We start from the raw sequence: 12,437 nt of genomic DNA, 5'->3' as shown, positions 1-12,437 counted from the left end.
TAGACATAAGATTCCAAATAGTGTCTATCCATGAGAAGCAGGAAACAAGGGTAAGGAGCAACTAGAAAACAGCCTGGAAGGGGTTACAATTGTATTGGGAATCATCCTTTCCTCAACCTTGGTAGGGGTTACACAGATGTTTATTTATAATTTTTTCAAACGTTAACAATTAACTCATCAGGTATCTTTTTAATGATTGTCATATTTCATAAATTAAATAAATAAATGCACAACAGCAAAGATGCGAAGTAAATAATGCTACCTCAAGTAAGATCAACTGAATAATAAAAATGGATGGCAGCCACTTCAGTGCCTGTGGATTAAAAACAAATAATGGGAAATTTTATGACAGAAAAAGGGGACTATTTTGGCAAAGAAAAAATTGTTCACTCTCTTGAATTTCCACCATTTTCATCAAAAAATTACAATACTGAACATAATAATATAATTGCAATTAACAAGCCTGAAGATATTGCTTTGGAAGTAAAAATTGGTTTACATAAATAGCCAGTTTTATTTTATTACATTCTATAGTTCAACAAATGCAGTGTTTCATTATCCTGCTACCTAGGTTCTAATATTAAATTCAGCTGCAATCTGAAAATTCAAACCAATACAACTCAGGGCAGTCATTCTTTCATTTATTTTGGTTGAAGTTCCTTGTCCTAAGCACATTTTTCCACTCTGTTTTTCAAGATCTTTAAATCTCATTTTATATTTCTAAGTATAGTTATGGACTTAATTATAAATTAAATGTAGCATATAGTAGTGAAAACACAGTTTTGAATCCTAACTCCTGCACTCAACATTTGCAGTCATTAACCTCCCTGTGTCTGTTTCCTTATATGTAAAATGAGGATAAGAATAGTTCCCATCTACACAGGGTTGTTCTGATGAGTAAGAGAGTGAACTGCTTGGAGTAATGACTTGCAAATAGTAAGTACAACATACATTTTTGCTATTTCCATTATTATTATTATTACCTGTAGTAATAGTGAAGGAGGAGGAGTGGAAGCTGTTACAGTAGTAGCAGTAATGCTATGAGCAGCATGAACAACTCCAAGCCAGGTGTACATATATTCCCATTGATAAGATATTTTCCTAGACACCCCAGAATAACTAAATATTTCAATTCTTTGAAACTTTTAACTACTAAGACAACAAGTTGATACTTGAGACATCAAGTCTGCAGATTTCAAATTAGTATTTTCTCATTTACTTCTATCATCTAACCTTTCTGGGAAGACAAGGAAGAGGAAAGAAGGTGGGAGAGAGGAAAGAGTAGAGGAGAATTATATATATGTTGCTTCTATTTCATATTATACCACGTAATAAATAGTTGAAATGTGATCTTATTTGGAGAATTGTCAAAATGTATTGCCTTATCAACATGAAGGATCATCTGAACATATTTCTTTAGAAACGTTTATAATATAAAATCAGTCATTGTCATATCAGTGACTTTATGAAGTTATATAATATGAGATATTTTCAAAGAAAACTGTATTATGTAGTCCTCATATCAACTTAGACTTGAAATTTTTTAAGTGCAGAAACTCATTGCATGAGTAAACTATGCTGTGAGATTTTAGAGTTTATACTTACAATGATTTTTTTGGAAGTAACAGTTCAAATTGTGTTTCATATTTGTTTCCTAGAACAAAATATTTTTTATATGTGAATAAATACTAAACATAATCTTTGAATACCAATGTGCCATATTACCTGAGTGATAGACTTGCATCCAAGTACACAGTCTGACAACTGTGCATGGCCATTGCTCTGAATGTATCTGCATGGCTTTACATTGCACTGCATAGCTCTGCATGGCTGCCGCAAACCTTTGGAACTGGCTTGATCTATAGCACAGAGCATTGCTGATCTTATCCTCATGTCCTTTCTGCAGTATACAGCCACCATAACAGTTCCATGCACAAGACCAAATAATAATCAGACACACAAATGTAGAATCATTCCTCTTCCTGTTTCACCAAGACAGTAGTTCTAAACTCACATATGCAATAAAATAATCTGAGGAACTTTTAAAAATTACTAAAGCCCAGGCCCCAGATTCACAAGTTTAATTGTTCTGGGATGTGGCATGAGCAATGGTACTTTTAAAAGTGCTCCCGACAGTCTAATGCACAGTGTTGAGAATTACTGATCTAAGGTACATGGAAACGACCTGAATGGTACTACCATGCAGACTATGTATAAATGTGTTCTTTTCTAATAGCAAAAGCAAAAAAGTCTCAAAGAGATACTTATCTAAGAAGATATAATGCTTGCTTCTCTGAAATAGACATACATATAAATTATTATATTAATGTAGAAAATCAGCGTGATCTGATCACTAGAAGGTGTTAGATATACAACCATTTTCCAAGTAGGCAGTTTTATTTGCTGAAGTTACTTTGCAGAAATATGCCACACCCATGGAGATGGTTCATGAAGCTGCACATCCTAGGTATAACTGATTAAAATAATAATCACCTGATTAAACCAAAAGGGAAAGAAGTTATCAGTTACGTTAAATCACTGTTTTTAACTCATATTTAATGAAATAATAAAATAGTACATTAAAAATTCTTCTAAAAAATTCTTGCTACTTGACATAATGATATTTTTAAGGTTCTTTTTAACTCTCTGTGGGATTGGAAGCTCTGTTAACTGAGAGGCTAGGACGCATCTGAGGTTAAAATGACCACTAACAGAACATAGAAATGACTTTCATAACACCGGAGCAAGAGCCCTGCCCATGCTCCTAAAAGTATCTCCAGAATGAGAAGGCAAACTATGTGAAGTAGAGACAATAAGAAATAAAATAATTAAAGGAAATATGTCTGAGCTTGGCTCTTCAGGAAGAAAGGGCCCCTCTGAATGCAGAACATAAATATTGATAGAAGGTACATATTTAGACATATCCTAGGGAAATTTCTGAATTGCAATGACAAAAGAAATCCCATAAGCTCCCATAAAGAAAAATGAAATAGGTTGTCTTCAAATGAAAGAGAATTAATCTGTCTTTACATTTCTCATCTGCAAGATTAATGCTAGAAAATAATAAAGCAATGTCACATCGTTCTGGATAAAAAAGGATTGTGGCCATGGAGTTATACCCAGACAAATTTTATCCATGTGCGTGGCAAAAGAAAGGCATTCAGACACATCAGAATTCATGAAATATAGCATTCACTCCACTCTTTGAAAACATTTTCTGAGGAATTACTCTAGGGAAACAAAATAAATCAAAAGAAATGTATCAGCATAGTTCTCAATAGAATATTTTGAAACCCTTGGAAGGATAATGTACAGCCTCATAGACTAGAATTGAGAAAGAAAAAAGTCTACAAGCTATTAAATAAAGGGGTTGATATTAAAACAGCAAGTTCATTATAATTCATTTTATATATATCGCTATATAGATACAGATCTCTCTCTTTCTCTCTCTCACTCTCTCTATATATACACACACACACACACACACATACACACACAACCATTTTCCAAATAGGCAGATTTATTTGCTGAAGTTGCTTTGCAGAAATATACCACACCCATGGAGATACAGATATAGATATATGTACATATATATATATAGAGAGAGAGAGAGAGAGAGATGCTGTGTAACTCTGAAGATTAGTATGGTTAATGTTTTATTTTTCAAAGGGAGAGAGATAGAGAAAAATGCCACATGCACCGGCACACCTTGATTTATTTTTTAATCACATCTGGCTTTAACAGTAACAAATAGGGCTTCAAGTCTGTTCATACTGGAACAGTAGCTCCAAGATTTCTTTTGAAGTTTGGGTCAGGGAAACCTCAGCCTGGATTACCAGCACTGTGATGGGGTTTAGAGCCAAATCCCCAGTAATGTGTTGCCCTTCTTTGCATCTTTGTACGTCTCTCTCTTCTACTCAGGGACCTTGTAGGAATGGTAGTTGTGGTTGAATATAGCATATAGATATCACTAAGATCCTCTCCAAATGCTGTCACAGTCCTCACATTGTCACATAATGGCACCCTGAGCTGGGCCTGTTACACATCCTGCTCCACATCCATGACTGTTGGAAAAAAAAAATGGCTTGGCCTCATTCAAAACATATTCACCTTGATTCACTTTCAACCCAGCAAACAACGGTGCAAAGACTAATTATCAGTTGATTATACAAGTGAGTGAGTCTATGCAGATTTCTTATCTTTGGAGTTTTTCACACAAGCAAGACTGAAGTTTGGTGGTCATATATCATCTTCATAGAACCAGGAACCAGCTAGGTCATAGACCTCACTGCATTTTATACTATGCTCTTAAGCTAAGAGAGGATCCTGTCAACAGTCTATCTGCTACCAGCTTCTATTTCTTCCTGCACTGCCAGGGCCTACACATACAACTTCTCACTGTGAGAAACCAGTTCTCAAGTCATTTTCAACTACTTTCCTAAATCTTTCGTAGTGTGATTGCACAGAAATTTACTTTTTCATATATATCCCAAAGTAATAACCTAAAAATAAAACTCTATGAATAGTAAGATATCCATTGCAGTGTTCATTACATTAATGAAAGCTGGAAACAATTTTAATGTCTAATAATATAAGAATAGTTATGTAAATTATGGCATTTCCACCCCATGGAATATTATGCAACCATTACGATTATAAAAATTTATCACAGTTTAAAAACATTTTGACATAATTGAATGGAAAAAAGCAAAACCAAGAGTATACAATTATACCTATATTTTTCATTTAATTTTGCAAAATAGTTATCCAAATAGACAATAACCAAAAGCAGAAATACAATGATTATATTTTTGGAAATGACAGAATTCTGGATATGATGACTTCTAATTTGTTTGGTTTTCATTTAGCAATCCATTATTTTCGCTCAGAGATAGGTCAAATAAAAAGTTCTTAAGTTAAATTTTGGGTTCCTATCGTATGTAAGTCATTTTGCTAAATGTATGTGTCAATGCAAAGATGATGCTTAAAATGCAATCTTTCCTATGGAATTTATAATGCGATTAGTGGAAAATCTATGTGTGTGATTTTTGCAAAGGGTTTAGGGTGAGATACTCTCAGAATTAACAAAGGAACACTTAAAATCCATTTTTCCTCTTCTTCCTATAGTTTAATATAATGTTTTTAAATTAGTGTAATAGTCCATTTTCACCCTGCTATAAAGAAATACCCAAGACTGGGCAATGTATAAAGGAAAAAGTTTTGACTCACAGTTCCATATGCCTGGGGAGGCCTCAGGAAACTTACAAACATGGCAGAAGGTGAAGCAGGCATGTTTGACATGGCAGCAGCCAAGACTGCATATGTCAGCGCAGGAAAAACAACCATTTATAAAACAATCAGATCTCATGAGAGTTCACTCACTATCACGAGAACAGCATGGGGGAAAATGCCCCCATAAGCCAGTCACTTCCCACCAGGTCTCTCCCTAAACACCTGGGGATTACAATTCAAGATGAGATTTGAATGGGGACACAAAGCCTAACCCTATCACTTAGCAAAAGAAAAACTATCTAAAGAATAAAGAAATTAACAGAAAGCACTCATTTAGTATGGAGCCATGAGAAAATAAGATCAACTGAGGTAGAATTTAGTAATATCCCCTCCCCAGTACTGCCCTAGAGAAAATAAACTACTCCCAACAAGTGAAAGAATGTGGCCCTGAGTCAGATGCAGTCCCAGAGTGGAGGAAGGGTCATTCATTTATTATCAACTGGTGTCACTTGTTAACAAGGTTTTTGACTCATTGCCAGTAGTTAGCTGATGGTAGTCTCACTGTCTTTGGAACTTTAATTCAGGGAGGAGTGTGCCCTTAAGATTGCTCAGAACATTGTGATCTAGATGACTTTCTGCTTTCTAGGTGACTTTCTCAGTTTTCATTGAGAAATAATGAATTAATATAGTGGTTTTATGACAATTGGGTTACTGCAAAGTCACCTATCAGAAACAAGCCCTCATGGGATTCTGACATCATGGATCTCTTGCACCTGCAAAGCTGAGGACTAGACATCTGAGGGGAGTGACAGCTCTGAGATAACTCTGCGTTTTTTTGCTCTGTCCAAGGGCCGCAGCATTTTTTTAAATGATAGCCATGCTGTCCTCCTTTCAAAATGCAACTTCCCTCACACAGACCCAGAGTGTAGAGCAGGTTGAGTCAGGTGCTAAAATAGAGAAACTGAAAATCTGCAATATGGACCCAGGAAAAGGGAGGATCCATTCCAATGCAAGCACTGGGAAGAGATGGGCATGACTTGTGAGGTTAGGAAGGGCTCTTAGAAAATCTTGGAAGGAGATAACATTAGTGATAAGCCTTTAAAGATGAATGGGCTTTTGCTGTGCTGGGAAGAAACAACTTTTCATTTTCCTGAATGTGTGGGATTTAAGCAGTGAGGGGAAGCAGAGTCACTGAGCACATGTTCAGTGAATTGGGAAAGGGCACTACATGATATTATACCCCTGCCTCCCAGACCTGGGGATCCAGCCTAAGATGTAGAGATGAACATGAGGTATAGCTACAGAAAGGCACTTACAAATCTAAAAGTAAAATTCAATATTTAAATAGATTGCAATCTACTGTGTGAGAACCCCTGAATTTAAAAGGATATACTAAACTTCTCTCAAAGGAGGCATCAGTTGCAATGATGTGTTTTTCCTACTGCAAGACTTTCCAAAATACAGCTTGATATTTTGAGAATTTTACACCCAACAGTGGTCAAGAGTGTTAGTCCCGGAGGGGATTTTTTATACAAGACAATTTTATCTCTGTAAAAAGTACTCTCATATATAGTTCTGTCAATATGTACTCCAGTTGGATATTATACTCTTATTAAAATATGTTTAGCAAAGGAAAAGAATATGCTGTACCATTAATATTTTATATCTTTAATTGATAGCATTCTTAAACTTGCATCCCCAGGGTAAGTGTTCATCAAGAGAATGAGAAGACAAGCCTGGGAGAAAATATTTACAAAAGACACATCAGATAAGTGACTGTTATATACAAATAACTCTGAAAAATTAATAATAAAAACACAAACAACCCAATTTAAAAATGGGCCAAAGACTTTAACAGACATGTCACCAAAGAAAATATGCAAATGGGAAATAAGCTGATAAGAATGTTCCACACTATATGTCTTCAGGGAAATGCAAATTAAAATGACAATAAGACCTTACTACCCACCTATTAGAATGGTCAACATCCAAAACACAGACAACACCAAATGCTGACGAGGATGTGGAGCAGCAGGAAGTCTCATTCATTGCTGCTGGGAATACAAAATGGTACAGCCATTATGGCAAACAGTTTGGTGATTTCTTGCAAAATTAAATATGTTCTTACCATATGATTCGGCAATTGCACTTCTTGGTATTTACCAAAGGGAGTTGAAAACATGCCTGCGCAAAAACCTGCATATGAATGTTTATGAAACATTTATAATTGCTAAAATCTGGAGACTTAAAAGAATAACCATTATAATTTATCATGCTGTCATATCTCTATGGGTCCACTGGACACTCCTATGCGGACCCAGCTCATGCATGCATCCATGGTCAGCTGGAAGGCTGGCTGTAGGAAAGTCAGTCTAGGAAAGCCTTGCCTGGGAAGACAGCACTGCTCCTTATGATGCTCATCTTTCTAGAAGAAAATCCTGGACTTATGGTAGTGTCTAGATTCCAAGATCAAGAATGGAAACATAAAAGAAACTGGCTTACTGTCACTTCAACCACATTCTGTTACCCAAGATAAGTCACAAGACAAGTACAGGTCCAAGAATGAGAAAATATACTCTACCTCTTGATGTGAGGAGCTGCAGAGTTACATTACAAAAAAGTATGAATACCAGAAGGGGGTAGAATTTTCATAAATCTACCACAAACATAAATATTATCCAGGAGTAGGTGTCTAAGAACATCATCAGTAACCAAATATGATGAGTCTTTAGTGTCCCAAATATACAACATGCATTTTCTTACACATCTAAAAGGACTAGAAACTCAGTAACAAGCCAATTTTCACCTAAATCACCCAAAGAGACAATTTTATCACTCAGTAGAATGATATATCCATTTTCAGAAACTAAAGCTACTGTCTATCATCCAAAACTCTCCTTTCCTGCCACTGAACTGTCTGGGAAACCAAATCAGACAGCTGTCAATCAGCAGAATATGAGAACCAAAAGTGGTTAGTCTCAGGTGAGATTGTTTTCAGACCATACTGAAGCCTGATAAAATACCCTACCCCATTGCTTATCTTGTGATAAGAATGCCTGTCTCACTCTCTTGCTCTCACTCCCTTTATGCCCTAAAAGATACAATTACACTAAGGATCTTCAGATGAAGAAGTAATCCTGGATTATCTGGTCCTAAATCCAGCTACAATAATCCTTATAAGAAAAAGGAAGAAGGAGATTAGACTCAGAGAAGATAAGGAGACAATGTGACTATGAAGGTGGAGATTGGTGTGATGCTGTCAGAAGTCTAGAAATCAAGAAACACAACAGTCACCAAAAGCTGGAAGGGTAAAAGCAGATCTTCCCCTAGAGCCTTCAGAAGAAACATGGCCTTGGCAACACCTTAATTTAGGACTTCTGGACAACAGAACTGTAAGAGAATAAATTCTTATTGGTTTAAGCCACCCAGTGTGTGGTAATTTGTTACAACCATCTCAGGAAACCCAGGAAACAGAGTATAAAATAATTTCTTTTAAAAAATAGTGACTAAAGATTTGGGCCCCCAAAATCCATCAGACCATCACTGCAACCCTGGCCTGAGAATGTATCTTAAAAGCTAAGTATCTAATAATAAAGTACTTTTTAACTTTAATCACTCCACCCATTTGAATAGAATCCAGACAGTTTTGTTTCATATCATGCTATTCCATACATGGAAAATTCTCACTATGTATTAAATGAAAAGAAAGCAAGCCAAAACCAGTATCTACTTTATAAAAAAATTCTCATTATGTATTAAATGAAAAGAAAGCAAGCCAAAACCAGTATCTAGTTTACAAACCCAGTTTTTAAAAATATATAATTATATTTAAGTATGCTATGTGTAAAAGAGAGCATACAACAGTTTAATGAATAAAATATTCATGATTATTTTATTTTTCATTATCATTTACAAAAACTCCAAAATTAAAAGCAATTATAATACTTAGCAGTAACAATGTGAAATTTTGTTCCACTGTAACTTGTCTTTCAATGTAACAATACATGAATTCTGATGCAGACTAAGGTGTAAATATTTTTTTATTTCCTTGATAATTCAAAAACTGTTGCAGATCTTGAGTGCTATAGATTGTTCATTCTCGGTAACAGGATGTTTCCATATATAAAGCTAAAGAAGTAGATATAAAGCTCGTATTTATTAGACAACTGCAAATTATGCCCTCTATCTCAAAGTAGGAAGACTTGACCAAATATTTAGGGCTAATATTTAAGTTATTCTGAATGCCAAGCTAGGAGTTGATAAAACTATGCATTTATCAATTTCCTTGTTACAGATTTGGCAAATTAATTACATGCCTCATCTATTGTGTATAAAGTAATACTCCTGGTATTTTTTCTTTATGTGATGAAATATATACATATATACATTCATCTGACAAATATATATATCTCTCTCTCATCAGCTGAAGAAAAATATATACATGTAAATATATGTATACACACACAGAAATATACACATACACATGCATATACACACATACAGGTATATCATGTTAGAAAGGCTAAAACATCAACTTACAGACAGCAGTTCATAAATATCCCTTTTCCAATATGTGTCCTTCATTCTCAATAGCCAAATATATAAGATCATTGAAGGAGTGGCCTGCCCCTCCACACCTGTGGACGTTTCTCGTTAGGTGGAATGGAGACTTGAGGAAAGAAATGAGACACAAAGCATAGAGAAAGAAAAAGTGGGCCCAGGGGACTGGCACTCAGCATACCCAGGACCCACGCTGGCAAGGGTCTCTGAGTTCCCTTAGTATTTATTGATAATTATCTTTACCATCTTAAAGAAAAGGAAGTGGCAGGATAGTAGGATCATTGTAGGGAGAAAGTCAGCAGTAAGACATATGAATAAAGATCTCTGTGACATGAGTAAGTTTAAGGAAAAGTGCTGTGCCTTGATATGCGTATGCAAACATCTCCATAAACCTTTTTAGTGCATAAAGAGCAGCATTGCGCAAGCAATCTCGCCTTTCGCCCTAAGGCGGTTTTCTCCTTTCTCAGTAAACAGAACATACAATCGGCTTTTATACGGAGATGTTCCATTGCCCAGGGAAGGGCAGGAGACAGATGCTTTTCTCTATCTCAACTGCCAACAACTGCCAAGAGGCCTTCTTTCCTCTTGTACTAGTCCTCCTCAGCACAGACCCTTCACGGGTGTCAGGCTGGGGGACGATCGGGTCTTTCCCTTCCCACGAGGCCATATTTCAGACTATCACATGGGGAGAAACCTTGGACAATACCTAGCTTTCCTAGGCAGAGGACCCTGCGAACTTTGGCAGTGTGCGTATCCCTGGGTACTTGAGATTAAGAGAATGGTGATGACTTTTAACCAGCAAGCTGCCTTCAGGCACTTGTTTAACAAAGCACACCCTGCACAGCTCAAAATCCTTTAAACCTTGAGTCACCATAGCACATGTCTCTTGCAAGGACAAGGTTGGGGGTAGGGACACAGATTAACAGCATCTCAAATACAGAACAAAATGGAGTCTCTTATGTCTACTTCTTTCTATATAGACACAGTAACAATCTGGTCTTTCTTTCTTTTCCCCACAGATCATTCTGCTAAAATACATTTTCTATTAAAGATATCATGCCATTTAATTAAAAGTATTTCTGATATATAAAGCATAAGTTCTCCCCCCAACAAGTGTCTACAATTTTTGAATGTAGATGCAAGCAGCAGAAAGATTTTGCTGTCTCGGTAATATACCTTAGCCCATTTTTCTTCTTTTTAATCAATGCCCATCTTGTTTATAGACTCATCTTGGTGCCACGGGCTGAGCACTTTTATACTCAAGCATGGTTCTAGCTCTCTGTTCAAAAATACAGCTATGTCTTGTAATAAATATGGCGCTAATTTTAATCTATCCTAAACAAAAATATATGCAAACTTTACCTCTCTTTGGATAATGTTCAGTCTATTGCAACAGTAAGAAAATATATCATTTATCAAGTATTGGTAAGCATATGAAATAATAGGAACACTTAAGCAACCCTAATTAATGTGGGAATTGGTTTTTAAAAAACAATTTGGGGAACAATTTGGCATTACACAGTAAAGTTGAACATGCATATACCTAGCAACCCAGAAATTCTACTTCTGACTACAGAAAGCTGCAGACCCTGGAAAAACCATCATGTGTGCCCCAGGGATGTGTACAGGAATGTTCCTAGTGGTCATAGTTGCGTTGTTGTAAAACTAGAATACTAGAAACTGCTCAAATGTTCAGCAACTGTAAAATGAACAAATAAAGTGTGTTATATTCATTCAGTGAAATGTATACAATAGAATTTTAACAAGTTATTCAATGGAACTTTATATACTCATATAATGGCTTCAGTAAAATGAATTAAATCAAACTACATGTCAGCATAGATGAATCTCAGAAGCATCATGTTGAGTGAAAAAAAGCAAATTGCAAAGTACATATTATATTTCCATTCTTCTGAAGGTCAGAAATCACACCTAAACAGCATACTGTCTATGGCTGCTTACCTTTCTGGTGAACTGATAAAGTAAAGCAAATAAATGAATACACGAAATTCTACACAATAGTTACTCAGAAGGGGAGAGAATGATTGAAGGAGCCTATGGAGGGTTTCAAAAGTACTGGGTGGTGTATATATTTGGTGTTAAATGTATAGTGGTATTCTCGAAACTATGTGTTATATATACTTTATGCTGAGCAGCCGTCCCCAGCCTTTTTGGCACCAGGGACCAGTTTTGTGGAAGACAATTTTTTCCACAGACAGACAAGGTGGAGGGCAGTAGGATGGTGGGGGATGGTTTCAGGAGGAAACTGTTCAACTTGAGATCATCAGGCTTTAGTTAGATTCTCGTAAGAAGCACACAACCCAGATTCCTCCCATGAGGGACCCTAGATCCGCAGCTCCTAACAGACCATGGACCAATACCAGTCTGTGGCCCAGGAACTAGGAACCTCTGATATAGTGAGTGTGTTTCACAGTGACACAAAATTTGAAAAGTAAACATTGTTCTATCTGATGTTGCTTTGAATAATCTAAGAAGGGAAAGATAAGAAATGTAGCATTTCTCTTGCTTGCTAGGAATTAACACTGTTCATACAAGTAGAAGTTGTAAAAATACCTCATGAATTTAACATAAATTCTCAATTCGCCGTTTCTTGAAAGGTCTTTGAATATCAGAAATTGGTCACA

General features: G+C 36.0%; 1 long non-coding RNA gene across 1 annotated transcript in view; it reads right to left on the bottom strand.

Moving 5' to 3' along the window:
- The window catches only part of LOC144334806 (uncharacterized), a 32,351-nt gene extending 22,374 nt beyond the window's left edge, over positions 1-9,977 (bottom strand). Inside the window, exons 1-2 of the long non-coding RNA XR_013405045.1 lie at positions 9,772-9,977; positions 7,202-7,286 (exon numbers count right to left, since the gene is read on the bottom strand). This is a non-coding gene — a long non-coding RNA (uncharacterized LOC144334806). The remainder of the gene's footprint in view (positions 1-7,201; positions 7,287-9,771) is intronic.
- Between the last annotated feature and the right edge of the window lie 2,460 nt (positions 9,978-12,437).

Source organism: Macaca mulatta, chromosome 15 (assembly GCF_049350105.2).
Source record: "Macaca mulatta isolate MMU2019108-1 chromosome 15, T2T-MMU8v2.0, whole genome shotgun sequence".
Lineage (NCBI taxonomy): Eukaryota > Metazoa > Chordata > Mammalia > Primates > Cercopithecidae > Macaca > Macaca mulatta.
The sequence above is the reverse complement of the archived record's forward strand: the minus strand, read 5'-3'. Positions and strand labels throughout refer to the sequence as shown.